Raw genomic sequence first — 19,860 nt, 5'->3', positions numbered from 1 at the left:
ACCAAAATAAAACCCAAACAGATTTTAAAGTGGCTTTGGGTAATTGTGGTGGTTGGAAGAATTTTGAAACATAAGGGAAGTTTAGAAGACCTTGAAGGATTATTGAAAGAAATATGGGCAATTGAAGATGAGGACATGATCCCTCCTAGGTAGGATTGAGAAGACTTTTATTGTAGATAAGACACGGAGAACAGCCAGAGGCATCTGCAAGAGTCCAGACTGAACATAGCCAGCAGACTAGACCGGGCCATGAGAGCAGAGAAGTGAGGGGAGAACAAGAAAGGTAGAGAAGAGGGAGAGGAAAAGAGAGAGGAAAAGAGAGAGGGCAAGAGAGGGGACCAGGAGCCAAGAGCATCAAGGGAACCAAAGGAGCTATAGCCAAAATGGTTGAAGTTATACAGGCAGAGAAGCTGGGGGAAGCGAAGCCTGGGGGCGGGAGAGGTTTAGGGTAGGGGTGGGGTGAGAAGTGCTGAGAGAAGCCAGGACTTTAACAGGGCGTGATGCTGAGAGCCCAGTGGCCAGGATCTGCTTTGATATATTACGTAGGCACCTCAGTCATTTGTCCTGAGTTCCTTTGAGACCTAACAATGGACACTAAAGAGAGTCTACCAAAGTCCCAAAGCAGAAAAAATTAGAGCTGAAGATAAATCTTCTGTCCTCTTGGTCATCTCAGTTACATTTTATTATGACCCAAATGTTCACAGAAATATCAGTGTGCTTCTGGGGAGGGCTAAGAAAGAAATGCAGAGTATTACTGAACCCTGGAGGAAAAGCCAGGCTTGCTAGAAGGCATCAGAAACCCGAATCATGTTCAACTGCTGGGTAGAAAGCAGGACTTGTAAGTGATGAATTTCACTATTTAACTGAAGATATTTCCAAACAAGGCGTGGGAAGTGTGGCCTGATTTCCATTTGCTGTTTATAGTGAGAAGTGAGAGGAAAGATATAAACAGAGCAAGAAACCGTTAAGCAACTTGGTGATTTTGGAAATTCTCAGCAAAAGATGAGGTTGAGAGAACACCACAGATGCAGTTTAACAGCATGTCCCAATGGAGACTGAGTGTTGACACTGGCCAGGGGACCTGGGCAACCTCTCTACTAGAAACCAGAAACGACACAGCTTGTCAGGGGCTTGGGCCCCATGAATCACATGAGAAAGCAGCACGATCTTAAGACTGTGACATCAGCTGAAACGCTGGCCTGGAGTGAAAGGCAAACACAGAACCAAAGGAGGGCTGTGCAGTTCCCAAGATTCCTTTTGTCAAAGGAGAGTAGCTCCTGCTGAGATTAGTTTGTCCCCTCTCAAAATCTGTGTGTTCTGACACCTCAGAATTCAACTCTATTTGGAGTTAGGGTCTTAATGTAAGTAAGATAAAATCCCTGACCCAATGTGGCTGCTGTTCTTAGAGGAAGGTTAGAACACGGACACAGAACCAAGACCATGTGAGGACATCAAAACTGTGGTGGAGTTGGTTCTCTCCTTGAACCTTTATGTTGGTTCTGGCATTAAACTCATGCTGCCAGGCTCAAGTGGCAAGTGCCTTTACCCACTGAGCCATATCCATGACCCTATTTTTTAAATTTTTAATTGACAAATAATATCACTTTTTTTAAGTGTATATAACATGATGTTTTAAAGTACAGTCCTATGTTGCTTAATGATAGGAGCACATTCTAAGGAACTCATCATTAGTTGGTGATATCACTGTGCAAACACAAAGGAATTTATGCAAACTAAGGTCACTATGACATTACGAGTTAATATGCCTTAATGGGGCCACCACGGTATGCTCCATCACCGACTGAAGTATTACATATGATGCATGATATTGTACCATGCTTAAATCTAGCAAATTACCAAATGTGTTAACTCACCTTGTTATCATTTTGCAATGAGAACTCAAAATATCTACTATTTTTAAGAATACAGTGTTTCACTGTTGACAGACATCACAACCTTGCTGTATGGTAGATCTCCTGAAATTTATTCTTGTTCCGCTGGAGTCTTTGGCCCATATCTACTCGTCCACTTCTATGAGGTCAACCTTTCTATGGATTCAACATATGAGTGAGACTGTGCTGCGTTGTCCTTTTGTGCTGAGCTTAGTTCACAGAACATGACTCCCTCCAGGCTTGTTGATGCTGTAGCAAATAAGAGATTCTCTCTCTCCCTCCCTCCTTCCCTCCTCCCTCCCTCCCTTTCCCCTCTCTCCCTCCCCACCCCGATGCTATGCTGTGAATGGCTTCCCTCCTTCATGCACTTCCTATATTGTGCTTTGCCTACTCATGGGCCCCAAATGACAGAACCATTGAACACCATTGATCACCATTGATCACCATTGATCGAAACCTCTGAAACGTCCTCCTTTGAAGTTGATTTCATTTGATACTTTCTCATATCAAGTGAAAGCTAGTATGTGGGGAGCAAGGGAAGCCCTGAGTGAATGTTAAGAAGATGAAGCCCTGGGAAGATGTGTATTGGTGACATGAGGATAACCATGTTACATATTCAGATGCCTCAGACCTGTGGGATTGCCATGCCTTCCCCAGTCCAGGCTCTCGGAATTGGCAAAGCCTCCCTCCAGGCTGTGCGCAGATGCTGACTGTGTAGAGGGTGCTAGCTTCCTCTTCCCTGGTGATGGCAGCCTGAGACTAGGGAACCCTCCTGCCAGGTCTAGCTCAACCTGCTTCCTTGTTCAGTTGCTTACCTTGATCGGGGCTTCTGGTGCGATAAACCTGTCTCCTCAACTCAAGGGTGTGCGTGTGTGTGAAGCATTTCCATATGACCTAAATCACTAGCATAAACAACTGAATGGAATAAAGATTGATTTGGCTCATGGATTCAGTGAATCACAGTGGGGAAGGTTTGGTGGGGCCGTGATGTCTATGGCAGTGGAAGCAAGAGGCAGATGCTATTCACACAGCAGTGGACAGGAAGTAGAGCAGCTGGATGCAGGATATGACACCCGAAGGCCTGTCCCACGTGACCTCCTTCTTCCATCCAGATCCTACCTCCTGAAGTTTCCACGGCCTCCAAAAATTGCACAAGCCAAGCATCAGGTATTCAAAACCCGGACCCATGGGAACCATTTCAGACTAAGATAAAGGAGCTTTCACTCCTGGTGACAGTCTGTTTCCTGGCTTTCTTCCCTAGGGTTCCTCTTCAGTGTAAGGAAATAACCCACAACCATCCCACTGAAGTCAGGTGCCTGTGATCCTATGACTCAGTCAATTTATTGCAGGTGGAAGGGATGTGCATCATACCCAGGCAAATGCTCTAAGAACAACATACAGTTTGCCATGTGTTTTCTTCCCTAAAGGGACCCACCCCACCAGCCTGGATGCCAGTGTGAGGATGAGAAACTATTCCAGAAAGTATAAATAAAACAAAACTGTGGTTGATATATATTGTGCACCCCAATAAACTTATCAGGGGGTCAGAGAACAGAACAGCCACTAGACAGATATAGAGGCCAGAAAATGGTGGCACTCACACCTTTAATCCTACCACTTGGGAGGCAGAGATCCATCGGGATCTCTGTGAGTTCAAAGCCACACTGGAAACAGCCACATATGGTGACACACGCCTTTAATCCCAGGAAATGATGGCAGAAAGCAGAAAGGTATTTAAGGCATGAGGACCAGGAACTAGAGCCTTTTTAAGCTTTTAGCTTTTAGCAGCAGTTCAGCTGAAATCCATTCGGATTAGGATTCAGAGACTTTCAGTCTGAGGAAACAAGATCAGCTGAGGAACTGGTGAGGTGAGGTTGGATGTGGCTTGTTCTGTTTCTCTGATCTTTCAGCGCTCACCCCAATACCTGGCTCCAGGTTTGCTTTTATTAATAAGACATGTTAAGATTCATGCTACACAAAGCAGCACTAAAAGCCCACGTCACTGTAAGTACCTCACGTTGGAAAGCCGTTTCTCACTCTAAGTACCTCCTTCACTTCCAAACCTTCTAGAGTTCTCTTGACCTGATTAACAAAGACCATACTGTTCAGTCTGATATCTAAAAAGTTTCTAGTGCTAACCACCTTTCTCTTTTATTTTTACTTACTATTTATATGTTGCTTTTGAAGATGAGTTTTAGAAAAACAGCAGTTAATTGCAAGAGCCAATCATACTCAGCAGAGTACTGCATAAATCCTGCCATTCCTTTACTTGTTAATTGCCTCCTCTGTGTCAAGGCTTTGTATAAGACCTGAAAGAGAGTATGACCCCATGGAAGAGGCTGGCCAAGAGAGGATGGCCTTAATAAACTCCCACAGAGCACAAAGTCAGAGACTAACTCAGGTGCTGTGGTGTAGTAGAACAGGCCCAAGACGTCAAGGAAATTAGCTCAAACCAGTTGCCATGGAATGCACATAATGTACTTCCTTATGAGCCAACCTGGAGTCTGTCTGAGGGCCTAGCAACAGGTGCTGTCAGAGTTCCTGATCGTGCCCAGCCAATGAGGAACGGCCATACAATGTCACCAGATTAAAACGCCGCCTGGGGAGCCGAGAGGAGGCCTTCCTCATTGTTGAATAAATGCATCTGCTGTTTGCCTTTCACCTGACTCCTGGTGTCTGTATCATTGACTCTGTGCCTTCTCACACCCTCCACCAAGGGAGCCATTAGGACCCAGCAACACTGTGGAATAATCCTTCTGTACAGTGTGAAAATGTATTACTCTCATTGGTTAATAAAGAACTGACAAGCAGGCCAACAAAACTAAGGACGCTGGGATGAAGAAGGGCAGAGTCACAGGAGTCGCCAGCCAGAGGCAGAAACAGTCAGACACACAAAATGGGGTAGAGGTAAAAGCCACACGGCAGAATGTAGATTAATAGAAATGGGTTAATTTAAGTTCTAAGAGCTAGTTAGTAATAAGCTTGAGCCAAGTATTTATAATTAATATTAAGACTCTGAGTGGTTATTCAAGAGTGTCTTCTCTTGGTTAATTTTGGTCAGTTAGTGACTGGCTCAGCCCTCTGACTCCAAGCAAGCTTTATTATTAGAACATGATCAAAATATCACACAATACCCAGGAGACTGACGACCAAGATTGAGCAGAGAGAAACAAAATGCTTCAGTGCAGGATCTTACAGTGGAGGAAGTCGGCACAGGTCAGTAGCCGAGCTGGAATCAAGACCTAAGTGCAGTCTCAGAAGGAAGACCCACAGAGAATACATACCAAGGGAAGTGTCAACATCACAGTGCAGAATTACGGGGGGAAAAATCATTTCTCACTCCAAGTTTCCATGTTGACGTTTTAATCTCTAAAGTTACTGTGTTTAGAGACAGGAGCTGAAGCGGTGATAAGCAATGAGATTATAAAGTTATGGTCCTGAAAGCCAAGGAAGGAGTCCTCAGGAGAAATGACAACACCTTGAATCTCAACTTCCAGCCTCCAGGTTTGTAGTTTAAACCACACAGGTTGTGGTATTTTATTACACAAGTCCTAGCAAAGTAGTATGTTGTGTTAGCACATAAGAATGTCCTAGAGGGCAAGACCTAGTCAAGATTGTTGTAGGCATTGTTTCGCTGCCTCCTTCCTTCACCCCTACTCACTTCCTGACAAATACATGTTACTCCTTTAAGGAAACAGTGCCACACTCTAACAATGACTGTGCCCCTTACCTCACAGGCTCCTAATAGGCAAGGTCTTGATATCCTTTTGGATCACTCAGATACTTAAACTAAAGAACAAAGAGGCCCACTGTGAGCTTAAAGAGTGATTGCAGCCATCCCTCTGCATCCACAGGCACCCTTTGCAGCACCCACAGATACCAAGTGGTGGGTGCACAGGTCCTTTATACAATGGGGGAGTGTCTGTATGTAACCCATGCACATCTTCTCACACACTTTAAATCAACTTTAGGTTATTTATAATATCCAATTCAATGTCAATGTCAAGTAAATGTCCTTATACTGAACTGGGAAGAAACAATGAGACAAATATCTATGCATGTTTAATAATGACAAAGTTTGTGAATATTTTTTTTATTTGTAGTTGGTGGAATGTACAGATCCAGTAACCATGGTTATGGAATGAAAACCTTGACTTAAAAGTGTTCTCTAATCTTTCCCCTAAAATAGGGTTCTTAACCTTCCTGGAAGTCCAGAGTGGGTCAAGAAGTTAGAGGTGAACCACAGACAGCTTCACACTGATGGTTGAACAGAACACTAAATGGTGGCGTGTGTCAGATCCCCTGATCAGCGTTGACATCCTGGTGGCATCTCCTAAGCAGTCATAAAGTCTACCCTTTGTCGCGGTCCTGCTACTTCATATAGAGAGCGTGCAAACTTCCCAGCTCCATCTGTTAGGGGGGTATTGTTGTAGGTTCATTGTCCTCAGCTGGGAAAGCTGTAAACTGTTTCAGAAATGACAGTGACATAAACAATGAGAGCTTGGATATCTGCCAGCGAACATTCCCAAAATAAAGCCATACTCTAAAGACATCATGGACTCAAAGCCCTTTTTACTTGTTTTTAGTCATTTTTTTCTTCTACCTCATTTGTAAGAGTTTGCATATGTTACAGTGTTCTGAATTTCTTTCTAGTCACAAAACTGAGACAAATTCCTCAAGCTTTGTAAGCTAAATTCGCTCTTTTTGTACATAAAATTACAGTTAAATCATGATTCCAGTTTGCCTTAAACAATCTGTCTATAAGGAACTTCATTTTTTTGTCATTTCACCAAAATATGTCAAATTTAGTATTAGAAAAAAATTTTAGTTGGTAAAGAGATTTTTTAATGCTCTCCAGCTGAAATTTTCTCTTTATTCTCATTGGATTAATCTCGTTGCCTGTAATCAACCTCATAAAGCCACCTTAAACAAACAGAGAATGCTAATTAAAATAAGTTAATATTTGAGGTCTTTGAGAAATTTCTCTAACCAACAGAGTCAAATCCTCAGGAATGCTTTTCTATACAACCTGGATGATCTCACCTCTCCCAGGTCCCCAGGGGACACTATTGCAGAAATGGTGCCAAGGTCCTCTACTCTGCTAAGACCAGAGCGATTTGTCCAGAGGCCCCTTCTCCTTCCTCTGAGGAGCTGCTCACACTCCAGGCCTGAGCTGAGGAAAAACATCCCATTGTCTGAGGCCCCAGGACGTCATATCCTCAGTCCTTCCATTAGGAGCCATAATCCTGATCCTGGACACGTGTGCCCCTTCCCAGCTGTGAGGGCTCGCTCTCGGGCAAAGTGCCCGGCTTCCTCTGCTCCCAGACTTCCCACTGCAAAACAGAGATAAGTGTTGTTACCTTTCTCCTTCGGTGTTCTGAAAATAAATAAGGCAAATGTTTCTGGGGTCCTTGGAGGGAACTGGCTGAGGCGCGCCTTCTTACGTTGTAGCTGAGAGCCCTGTTTGTTTGCTTTGCTTTGGTTTTTATAAGTCTGCTTTCCTGATGACTTTGTCATACATTCTGAAAACCTAAATTAAATTAAATTACAGCTTCTCGTCTAATGTTCATGAAGAAGAAGGCATAGTATCCAAAGCATCAGTGCTGAACACCTGGAGAGCAGAGGGGCATCATTCCCACCTGCAGGGAACTTCACAGTTGCTTACCCAGTTGACTAATACAGGTGTGAAGCTGGGAGAATCCCACTTGACTGGTTACAGTTGGAGGCCCTGGAGAAAGCACCCGGCCTTCCCAAGCTTTGCTGTCGTCTGACGGACACCAGAACAGTTAACATTTTTTGAGTGTCTACTATATGGTAGTGAGTTTATTTGCATTAAATCATTTAAACTCGGAACAATTACCTGAGATGGATCCTATGATCATTTCCACATCTGTAGCCTCCATCTTATAGATAAGAAAGCCGAAGCTTAGAGACATCATGACCCGGTTCCTGGGTCTACAGTTACGATGTGAGGAAGCCGAGCGGCAAACCCAAGCTCCCTGGTCTGAGAGCCTGTAGATTTAACTATTAATTGCACTGAACTACCTTTCAGATGGGAACATAGTAAAACCTCCAAAGACTTGTCAGAATCAACTGACACAACGCACAGAAAGCTGTTAGCCAGGGTCTAACACACAACAAATGTGCAATAAATACAGACATAACCGCTGAAATGATTAGACACATATGCATAAAGCACCAGGATGCAGGGCCAGACATACTGGTGTCTTCCTTTAACCCCAGGAGGCAGAGGCAGATGGATCTCTGTGGGTTCCAGATTAACCGGGGCCACATGGTGGGACCCTGTCTCAATAAAAAGTGCCACAATGCAAAGTCAGAGACAAACACAGCTACAGTCTACTTCCCAGGAAGACCTCTTCTCGTACACCAAGCTTCACCGTCCTGGGCTTACAGAAGGGGATGGCTGGGAAAGAGCAGGCTGTGAACTGCAGCCTCCCTAAATCAGCACACTTGTGCTCTGTAAGCAGCAACCTCAATTTCCAGAGCTGCTTACGCAGAGGAGTGTTAAGTAGCTGGAACGGTTGGCCATTAACATTCAGGCTGCATTTATGAGGACAGTTTCCAATCGAGCATATAAAAATGCATGGGCGGCAAGGGTCCTCCTCTCCTTTAACCCCGACTTTCCAATTGCCTCAGGAATAAACAGCAGTGTGGAGTCTCTTTTCAGCGTCTTAAAATCACATCCACCCCCCACCCCAAGGGATCCCAATCATAAGATCTCAGAACTGTTTGAAAAAAAAGAAAGAAAAAAAAAAACGCACGGAGAGCCAAGAGCTTACATTCTGGCCAAGTTAGGGGCCTATGAGAACAAGAGCTTAGGGGAGGGCTGTTCGCTCCATACGCGCAGCAGAATGAGCTTGCTCCCTCTGGGTCTGCGCTGCCTGCAAAGCTCAGCAGCACCGAGGGAAGAGATCCAGGAATCTGCAACAGAAACGATGACAATCTGAAAGACCCTCTGGTGCCAACCTCCAAATTCTCATCTGTCACTTCAGACCCTGCCTGGCTGACAGGGCAGCAGAATTTCAACTCCAATAAACTTGAATGTGCTTCTAGGCAAAGAAGCCAAGCTAAGGAGGAAGAGGGTTGAAAGAGTTCCTCTTGGGCGTCTGTCAGACTTTTACTTCCTGTTGTGTGCAAAGAGGAGATTCAACATCAGCTGCAAGCTACCAAGGCCCTGGATCCAGCCACCTCTCGGCAGGTAAATGTTAATGAATTCGCTACATTGGCCAGTTGCATGTGTTAAACTGACTTCTATTATCTGAAAGGCCTGGTTAATGATTTTGATTAAAAATTCAAAGTCATTTATTTATTTTAAAAATCCATTTTGAGTAGTTTATAGGGGAAGAAAGAGAATTTTACTTTTTGTAGTCATATTTCTTTCCCTCCTACAAAATTAAATATCAAGCACTAATAAACCATAGTTTTAATAATGACCAAACCAGAAGGATAGATTTCAAAATCAAACAATCTGCATGTTTTCCATGTTTAAACTATCTAAAGTTATCCATCATCGCCGTGTACCTAACAGCAACGTAGGGTTGGAATGTTCTGTTTTTCTAAGAGTTAGGAACTCTCTCTAATAGTATATTCTGCTTCTGTTATTTTCAACTTAGCCCTTCCCTGGTTCCTTTCTCTAACGGTTTAGTGGGTTTTTCTTGCCTCCTGTCAACATTTGTTAAGACACAAGGGGACAAGGGATTTGTCCAATTCCTGATAATGTCTTCTTTAGAAAAACAAAATGCAGAAAGAGAATTAGAAGCCAAGAGCAACCGTGCTATCTCTCAGAAGGTTCTCGTGTCTGGCTCTTCTCAAATGCAGCATTTTCCTGTAAGCCCTGCTTGCTCATTCCTCCAGGCACAGATCACCCTGCAGGAGAAAGCTGTACCCTGCTTTCAGCTGCAGAGCTATACCGTTGAAAAGGTACCCCAAGAAGTCCTGCTACAGTCTCATTTGCACTGCCTTTTGTCTGCAAAGAGGTTAGCTATGTCACCTTGACATTGTATCTGCCACTCCTCTGGGGCAGGCCCTGACCACACTGAATAGAAATGTGCCCACAGTCAAAAAAATAAAGTTATTCTCTCCTTTCTCTTGGATACCAGGCTTTTGTTTTTGAGTCCATAGCTTGCTCAGCTAAATCTTCATGGTTCTGAATGGTTTTGTTTTTCTTCAAGACCCCCTTCTAAGAAAATATTTAAATTTTGGATTATCTAGTGAAGTCTAACAAGGTAGGGTAGTCTATTTTATCTGATCGTCATTCAATCGACTGATGCTCCTTCCCACATCTGGGGAAAGATGTTGTGTGTTGTTGGAAGATCGTGCCCCCTCCCCTTTACTCAAAGAGTTTTTGGACAGCAGTTGAGCAGTTAGAATGTTGGGGCTGCTTCCCTTCCCTCAGCTTCATCTCCTGTAGGCTGTCATGGCCACAGGAAACCGAGAACCAGCAACGGCAGAAAGAGGTGTGCCGTGAAGCATCTGGACGACTCCCAATGCCGTTTGTCTCCATCCCCCTGACTCTTTCTCTTTCTGAGCTGACTTGAAGCTGTGCGTGGACATGTCTGCTTTGTTAAGTTTAGCATGGCGTCCAGAAACATGTTTTCTTCCTATCAAAGATGATAGAAGCAACTTGTCACAAGGCTTGAGGCATGTTGGACTTCCTTATTATCCTGGAACTGTCATCAGTGGGTGAAAAGGGACCCCCGTAAATTCAGGAGCCCCTCTTCCAGGTTTCCCAGGATGCCTTCTGCCATGGCTGCACTTGTATTTGTGTTACCACCTAGCCACAGCCTGTTTCTTTGTTGTGGACATCAAAGGACCTGCAGAACCCTGGAAGAGACTGGCTGATTCAAAGACAATAAAATTAGCATGGGAAAGACACCGGGCTCTGGTTCATACATGCTGATCACATAACTCTGACTTACATAAGACCACATAGGTGTGGTTTATATGCATACGGTCACACCAAATAGCTCAGGGACCCTGGACAAATGACCTTACCTTTTTATGTCATAGAACCCTTTGTGAGGCCATCAGAATCGTAAAAATGATAGCTACTGCTGATAGGTGATGTGAGAATTAAGTGGAAAAGTGTCTACGCCTAGTATATATTAAATAATCGTAGCAAACATGAAAGTATTGGTCTAGCTCTTTTCCACTGTGTAAACTCGGGAAAGCGATGGACTCTAGGCTTTCCCTTGTCCTTATGCTCTCTGCTCTAACAGTTCCTCAGAATCAAGCTAAAGTCTCCAAAGGGTGGGCAAGCGTGGGCTGCAGAGACTGATGCACCTGAGCTGCAACCCCAACTCCCCCTCACAAGCTGTGTGAGCCTGGCCCATCACTTCGCACCTCCAGGTCCCAGCTAACCATCTCTTAGGCAAATGATTCCTGGAGGTGGGGTTATTGTAAGGGTCAAACGAGATATTTCTTAAACACAAGTGCATGTGGCAGCAGCTAGAACATGAGACTCACCAGTAGAGTTACCATAGGAAATCTCGTGTCCTAAGCTATCTATTAGGAAGTTGGAATGAGGTGTCTAGTAGCAAAATTAGAAATGAATGAGGAAATATCTTTGAGTTATCTTTTCTTTATTCAAAGACATGTAAAAGAAACCATTTTCAGGACGCCAGCCCAGGTGCTTGTTACTGAGTCTCCATGCTTTGGGAGTTTGGCTCTGAAACTGCCCGAGTCATCTGGGAGGGGGTGTTTTCCAGTGCCAGCCCTTCTGGAGGCAGAGTGGAGCCATGCCGCTGTGCAGCCAGCTCTGTTTGAGGGGTCTCCTCGGACAAGGGGGGAAAGCCCCAACACTTCCCCTTTCAGACCTTTCTTGAAGATAAGAATAGAGGTTTTGACTTGCTCTGGGAGTGTTTTTTCCTCTCTCTGTTGACATTCAGACAAAAGGGCTTTTGGGGGGCGGGGGGGCTGGTTGTTGTGGGTTTTTTTTTTTTTTTTTTTTTTGTAAACTTCCCCATGTTCCCAGCACTGAGATGTCAGCTGCTCTTTCTGGCTATGTAAAGTAGGAGCTGCCTGTTGTCATAGTGATGAAAGGGGATAGAGAGAGTCCCGAGTCATGGCCAGCTCTGTGAAACAGCTCTTGTTGGTCTGAAAATCCTCTGTGGAGATAAGTGCCCAGTCCTGGCTCATTTCTTGCCTATTATACAACCAACTTATGTGCAGCCGTAGCTAAATGTTTCCTTTAAAGATTCGGTGAATAGGAGGTATTAAGCAAGCAGCTGAAGCAGAAGCCATCTCCTGTGGGGTGCAAGGAAAAAAAAACGGGAAGGGAAGGAGAAATAGAAGTCACCCTCCTTCACGACGTGTGCACACACACACTGCAGTTGTTACTCAGCATCTAACCCGTGCTAAAGCTGGTTGCTGGGTTCAAAAGCCTTAGCTTCCCCTGTTTTTAAAGGGAGAAACCGATCACTGTAAGATTAACCGAGGTCATGGGTGAAGGCTGAGCAAGGATTAGTTTTGTCATCTTTTTCAAGATGAGGTCTAACGATGGCTGAGGCAGCCCCTTTTGAACTTGGAGTCTCCCAGAGAGTAAACTGTAATAATAGCCTCAGAAAAATCATTGCTAAATTGTGGACCAGGGAATTTGTAAAGAAAAAAGAAAGTGAATAATTATCGGTTTAGGAAAAAGAAAGGAAATAGTTATCAGTTTAAGGGTTGGTGGATATTTGATATTTATTATTTATTTATTACATTTTAAAGAATATGTCTTTTCTTGACTTAGTACTAAAACAAATGGGATAAGCCAATAAGCCACAGCTTTCATAACATCTCAGGTTATTTAGACAATTACTTAAATAATGCTATTTTTAACTGATGCCCCCAAACGCCTGAAGCATGCAGTGTTCCTTATCCTATGAAATGCCGGGGGCGGGGGGGGGGGGGGAGCACAGAGCAGAACTGGAGCAGGGCTTTGCTCCTCAGGGTCTGTGTGTAGTGACAGGGTCATTATCAACCTATCACAGGAACGGACATTGCGTATGCAAGCATAAGGTGACCTTGAGGGCACAGCCATCTTCATTTTTCTAATGGTTTTAGCCAGTCCAAATGTGCAATGGGCAAGGCAGGACAATGTATACTTAAGGTTCCTAACCTATTATTTCACGTACAAATTTTAAGTATCATTTCATTTTCATCATTTTATGTCTTTTGTTATCTCACATCTCCTGACTTCTGTGGAGAGTCTTCATATGTGTCTTTCACATCCGTGTCTGTGTGGACTGGCTCCACGCTATCACTGACTGACAGTACGCATGCTCAGCCTTCTGCAGACCGTGATTCACCTTTCAAAACCTGCTGACTCTGGGACTGCAGCCCCCGGCACAAGCTCTCTCTCCCGCTGTGGCCATGCGGTCCACATTCTAATTACTTACTCTTTGCCTCTTCCAGTGCTCTTTAAAGGTTTATGTAAAACCACTCAGATGTGTAAGTGAGGCTCTAGGACTGTGTGACTTCAACACTTGCCATAGTGAAGTCATGCCTTAAGAACAGTGATTCAATCTGCTTTGCTTCTTTTCTCTCCCATTTTGTCAAGATCGGCTTCCTCGGAGTGAAAACAGGCACTGCTGGAGGCCACTTCAGATGGATTCCCTCAGCAGTACTGTTTTGCTCAAAGTGAAGTCATTCAGACCACGCACTCTAACGAGAGAGACTGCAGAGGCACCGAATTTACAACGAATCCGCCTTTTTATACACCACGATTGTTGAGGGTGAAAAGAATTCACCCTGTTTCTGAACACATGGTGTACGCAATTGTATGCTGAGATGTATGTTGCATGGTTAAAGCATGTTTGTTCTAAGAGCTTGACCTCTACTCAAGGTCAAAAGCGGCTTCTCCCTGCTCCCATCCTCTCCTCCTCCCCCATCTACAGGCTAAAAATAGAGGTTATGTGTGGCAGGGTTGTGGGGAGGGGATGATAAATGCGAGCAGGAAGGATCATAGCCTATGTGACAATTTGATGGGCAAGCAGTGAACTCATCTGAGAAAGAAGCAAGAAGGAGATTTGAATCTCTAATTCCCCATGAAGCATGTCAGCACTAAATCTGGAGACTCTGCTTGATTCAGGTTGCCTGTCAATAGCTCGGAGGATTTCTGGTTAGATTCAAAGCCCCAGTGGACACGAGCCTCGTCTACCCCAAAGGAAGATCCACATGATAGTAGTTCGGTTAGGAAAGCTATGGGTGTCTGCGGTCTAGGAAAGTCTGAGACTATCACACTCCCAGGACAGGCGCACCTTGATGTCACATAGTGACTCAGCAGAAAACTCAAAATAGAAGAGCTCTGTTTGCATCCTTCAGATGACTTTAATGCCAAGCTGTAGGCCTCTCCCTGGAGACTCATTAATACTTTAAAAGCCCCAAAGCATCAGTGTTAACTCAAGATCAGGTAGCAGCATGCATTTGGCAGGTGAAATATGACTAAAGGACTTGCTCTCAGATAGCCAAGCCTGTGAGGCTCACGAAAGACTAGGAGGGCACTATCTGAGTCTGACTATGAAGTGCCTGCAACAGTTATTCTGCATGCTACCTTCTCAGAGAGGAAATTTTCCATAGCTACAACAACTACTAAAAATAGTGGCCGACAGGCTTCCTCTAATACAAAGAACCTCCATAGAGGATACCTGGCCTTATTTGGAAGTGTAGATGTCCATGTTCCAGGGGAGAAAACGTTAGCAAGAGGGAGAAAAGGAGAACACCGAGGGACTCGTCAAGGCAGGAGTCCCCCTCGTTTAGGGTCTCTGGGAAATCCTTCTTAGGTACCTTAACTTGAAACAAAGATGAACAGATCAAACGGTTGTCAGCCTTCAAGACCAGCCCCTGAAGCCAGTCCCCTCGGTCAGGAAGGAATAGGGCTGAGCTGCTTGATGTCTCAAGGCAAAAGGAAGTCAGTTCAGGAAGGAGGTAAAACTACCAGCACTTATGTGATCAGTAGAAAAGAGGAATCTTTCAGAGGTGTGGGTGACTGTATGGTGCCCTGGCTTTTAAAGTTTAGAAGAGAGTGGAGGACAATAAGGTAAGGGTGCTGGCAGGGGACACAAGGGATATGCGAAGCAGGTTTAAGTGGTGAGGCAGTCTAAAACTTAAGAAATAAAATTTAACTTGATTTAAATTTATATATGTTCTAAATTAATGCGATGATTTAATTAATGTTCTAAAAACTATCCGAACTAGAAAGAAATCAATATAAAAGTCTACCCTGCCCTACCCTTACTATAAATCTCTACAAAACGTTACAGTGACTTAAACGTTACTGAAATGGAAGCAATTGTAACGAAAAAAGAACACACAATGAATTCATTATTTAATTTAAATAGAGAGTGATGTTCTAGTGTGTGCCAAATTTTAGACACCTCATTCTCTAAGACAGACACTTCTGAACAAAGAGATAGAGATGAATCAAATGGGTTTCATTAACAGAAATGTCCCATTTTCCTACCAAATGCAATGAACAAGGGCTATGTAGCTGTTGGAGGCCCAGCATTCTATCTTTAGTCAGGAGGACCCTCCTCATGTTCTCATAGGCCAAAGCTAGAATTGCTCCCTCAGAGACCAAGAGTGGCTGACACATGCATAGACACTCCACTGTGTCCTGCAGCCCCGTGTCTCCAGGCTCATCTGGACTCTTTTTACAGCTGAAGAATAGGACATTCCAGCTCTATGGCTTGCTTTTCCAAGCATGGGGCTTGAGGAGCTGCTGAGAAATCTAATTAGTCCTTCCTTTCATGGTGAAATCCAATTACAACCTCTCCCATGGTGAAAGCCAATCCTTTTAACACAAAAAGAAGCCAAACAGAGAGAATGTCTGTGCTCTTCTCTGGGAGGAGACTGTGCAGTCAGGCTGCACGGACCTTGCAGGATAATCATCATAACCTATCCATATCCCTTTGCCCCTGAAAAGGAAAATAATTTTATATGTGATACCAGGAACTTGAGGGAATTTTCTAAAGACCTATTAGCTATGACAAAGCAAATTTTGAGCCAGCATCTAGTCCCTTCACACATTTTTTTTTTTCAATCAGCAAGACAACTTTCCAGAGCTGAAGAGATGCTCAGCAGCTAAGGGCAATGGCTGCTTTTCCAGCAACCCTGAGTTCAGCTCCTAACACTCACAACCAACTGTAATGCCACCTCCAGGGGATCCAACACTCTCTTCTGGCCTCAACTGGCACTTACAGACAAACAGAAATACACCTAAATAAAAATAAATAAATTGGACTATTTTTAAAAGATAACTTTCCCTGTTGAACTTGGAATAAATAGAATAAGCTATTTAGGCCAATATCTGTTTCTGACATTCTTAACACTATGAGCCACAGTTCCAGCCCATCTGCTCACTAGCAGACAGTGTGAAAGAGCAGTGTTATCTGGAGAAGGGTCTCCCTGACTTCCTGAAGCCCAGCTGAAATAAGTGGAGACAAGCTTATTTATAGAAATGTGTATTTTATACTCACATTGGTGGCACATATGCTAGAAATGTATATTTTATAAGTACTAGACATAAATATTTATAAGATGGCTAAAGTAATGACATTGTACAATCCATTCAAATCTCTGTCACCACAACCTAATCATTGGAATGGATCTAGTATCCAGATTTGTAACTTACAACGAAAAGAGTAGGCAAATTTTTGGAACAAGCCTCCAGCCCACTACTGGGTTTTAAGCAAAGACAAATAGAATGCAGGATGAGAAGTGGTTGCTTTTCATAATAACATAAACTTTACCCTGAATGCTGACAGAATCTGCTCTACACACACACACACACACACACACACACACACACACACACACACACCATAGCTCTAAAATCAAAGCTGTATTTCTGTCTTGATCCAGCTTCAGCTGCCAACCTACTGATGTGATATGACAGCAATTCACTGGGAGGTGACCCAAGATTCAGGAGCAGAAAAAAAATCACAAGAATTTACTTTATTTATGGCAGTGGAAGGCCCGTAATTGGTTTCATACCACCACACTGGCCAAATAGTCATGCTATGCTCTCACACTGGAGCTAATGGTAATTCTGGAGCAAGCCATGGTTCAGTGCATGCCACCAACCTTTTATTGGCCACCAAACAACGTTGAGTCAACTCTCTTGAATCAATGCAACATTCTGTTGCATTCAGAAGGAACAAAACCCCAAGTGTCTTCCGTTCTTTTCCTCCTGCCCCCCATCTCTAGCATACATCGATGTGTTTGAAGACCTTACACTGGAGTGCAGCTTAATCTCTCTGTAAAAACTTGCCAACAATTTCCTAAAACCTGGGGAGAACAAAACACTAGGAACTTGTTTAAAGCAAAGCAAACTTCAGTTTAGACCTCAATGCCACCAGCCATCTTTACTCAGTAGCTCAGTCGTGGGAGGGTTCACCGATGCCTACCGTGATCTGAAGAAACGTGGAGTGATTGATTTTTCTCTAAGTGTATTGTTACCATTTGAGTTTTTTCTGGGCAAGAATGTATATCCAGAGCCTGAAATCCAGATGTTGTCGGTTTTTGTCTCCACAAGGGACTCAGAGAACCAGCATATGCTTACACTGTATTTGGTTCTTTGTCATTGGTTTTTTTCTCAAACCCTATGCATTTCAAGAGTGACTGTAGTAAGGTCTGAGAGTGGGTCATGTTGGAGATGTCTAATTTACCCCACTGCTTCCAGCATCTTGAGAACAAGGCTCAGGGGTCCAGGAATTCAAAGTCTAGTCCTTGAAGGTGAGGGGTGCATTTTTTGTGTTATGAAGCTGGAAATAAGTGTTATCCAAAAAAAAAAAAAAAAGATTCCCATGTCCACTATTATTCATCCAAAATGCAAATTATATTTGCATTCAGCTAATTGGACTGCTCCTGATTAGAGAAAATTGTACCGGTCCTAGGACTAAGCCTAGCGTGAAAGCGGGCTGGAGTGAAAGAAAAAAGGACAAAACAAACTGAAATTGAATGAGCTAAGTAGCATCAAGAAGGCCTAAGACGTGGCGACCCTTGCTATACGACGAGATCGGAAGATACGGAAACCCATGACTCCTGCATTTTTACTCAAAGTTGCTAACAATCAAAAACACAGAAAGGAAATGATAGTTCCCAGCAAGAAACTCAAATCTGAGAACTTGGGGAGACTATCATTAGAAGTTATTTACCAACGTGTGTGCAGCCTGTGAAGACCCTACAGGGTGTTTAGGAACAGGTCGTAAAAACTAAATTTGTTAAAAAAAAAAAAAAAAAAAAAAAGTTCTCTGAACCCGAATTTAAAATGTTGTGTGAAACGGTCATCATGAAGGGCTATGACACTCAAGAAGGAGCGCAGCCACCTGAAGGGAGCTGAAAACCACAGGCCCTTGCCTTGTCCACCTCTGACTCCTCCTTTCAGGGCTGCCTGTTGGCTGAACCCAACAGAAACTGGGTAAGAAAGCCTGTTGATCCCACCCCTGGGGGCTCCACATGGCTGAAAATGGGAAAGGAGGGAATGGGTGTGGGGACACAAACGGACAAAGACTGTGTCAGATTCGTGGGGAACGTCTCTTCCCAGAGTGGGAAGGAAGCAGTGAACAGCCACAGTCCAGCTGTGAACCAGCTGTGAGCCAGCTGTGCTTTCGCTTCTCTGGAGGGACCCCTCCCAGGGCTCTCTCAAAAGGCCAAAGGAAACCTCAGCCGGCCCCTTTTCCAGGGACTCCTCTCACCAGCTCCAACCGTGAAGCTCCTTAGGATCCGCTGCATCTGCAGCTCTGAGTGATGAGCTCTGTTACATCACTGGGCAAGCAATGCAGTCCTCAGAAAAACTGTTGGGCCTGACAAGACTACATGAGAGGCTTCCCCCATGTGCTAAGTCCTGGGGGGACTCCTTGGAATGAGTGTTTTCATCCGTAGCTTACACAAGAGCCAAAACCTCCTCAAAGCACACCACTATTCCCGGAGGGGCCCAGTACCATGAGAATCAGGCTACTTGGAACGGCATTTAGGTATTATTTGCTGTTTTTCTTAATCCTGAAAGAGAACTCTCTCAGTGAATAATTCTTGGTCCATTCACACAGTTGAAGAAAACACTTGAAATCCTTCTCAGCTAGAACTGAACAACTGACTTCGTAACAAAAGGGACAATTTCCACCGAAGCCAGCAGCTTTACTGTGTACTCACAGATTTTAGCCAATAAGAGAAAGTCAAAGAAACGCAGTCAGATGAGAACGCCAGAACCAGGCATTCAAGGGAGAAAAGCTTGGTGGCGGCGGCAGTGGTGTAGGGAAGAAGTAAAGGGAAAAACAGGATAGGTATCTGATCATGGCCGGAGCCAGCCCTCAGGCAGAAACTCCCATGTTTTTAGTGATATGGAGCGTTTTGCCTGTATTATTAAGCCCCCATAGTATCACAAGTGTGAGGGGCCTTCAGAGGAGGCATGCTGAGAAGCAGATGTGAGATTCATGAAGCCAGGAGTTTGTGCAATGTATGGAACCTTCTTTGTTAACATAAAGGAGTCACCACGGTCAGGCTCTGAACCTCACGTGGCTCCTGTGCAAATGAGGGCTCTGAAATTTGAGCTTCTTAGTTTTGTAATCTGTCCCTCAGCTATCTAGCTAGCTAGATCTAAATAGATAGATAGATAGATAGATAGATAGATAGATAGATAGATAGACAGATGATGGATACATAGATACAGAAATACAGAGATGATAGATAGATAGATTGATGGATGGATGGATAGATGATAGATACATAGGTAATGATAGATAGATAGATAGATAGATAGATAGATAGATAGATAGATAGATAGATAGATAGATGATAGAGAGAGAGAGAGAGAGAGAGATGAGAGATAGATAATTTCAGATACTTATAGCTTGAAGAATATGCAAAGCTATTGCTGAGCAGTAAATAATGTAAAAATGAAGAAACCCCGCATTCACAGAGAAAGGAGAAATAGGACAGATGCCATAACCGGAATTGAAAAAGGGTA

The 19,860-nt window shown here is 43.9% G+C and overlaps 1 protein-coding gene and 1 long non-coding RNA gene across 5 annotated transcripts in view; one reads left to right on the top strand and one right to left on the bottom strand.

The window, feature by feature from the left end:
* Window positions 1–5,065: 5,065 nt before the first annotated feature.
* Window positions 5,066–8,611, bottom strand: LOC128108684 (uncharacterized). 4 transcript variants are annotated; one of them, XR_008217582.1, is made up of 4 exons: window positions 7,753–8,611; window positions 7,558–7,659; window positions 6,936–7,225; window positions 5,069–6,356 (listed from the first exon to the last, which is right to left on the bottom strand). It is a non-coding gene; the product is annotated as an uncharacterized LOC128108684 (long non-coding RNA). The 4 variants fall into 4 exon arrangements; XR_008217583.1 differs by having other exon boundaries at window positions 5,066–6,356; window positions 6,936–7,065; window positions 7,253–8,611; XR_008217580.1 differs by having other exon boundaries at window positions 7,558–8,611.
* A 197-nt stretch (window positions 8,612–8,808) lies between these two features.
* The window catches only part of Sparcl1 (SPARC like 1), a 29,583-nt gene continuing 18,531 nt past the window's right edge, over window positions 8,809–19,860 (top strand). Inside the window, exon 1 of the mRNA XM_052735570.1 lies at window positions 8,809–9,111. The gene's annotated coding sequence lies outside the window, so the exon portion shown is untranslated. The remainder of the gene's footprint in view (window positions 9,112–19,860) is intronic.

This window comes from Peromyscus californicus, unplaced genomic scaffold (genome assembly GCF_007827085.1).
Source record: "Peromyscus californicus insignis strain IS unplaced genomic scaffold, ASM782708v3 Scaffold_13__1_contigs__length_99412109, whole genome shotgun sequence".
In the NCBI taxonomy this organism is placed as follows: Eukaryota; Metazoa; Chordata; class Mammalia; order Rodentia; family Cricetidae; genus Peromyscus; species Peromyscus californicus.
The sequence above is the reverse complement of the archived record's forward strand: the minus strand, read 5'-3'. Positions and strand labels throughout refer to the sequence as shown.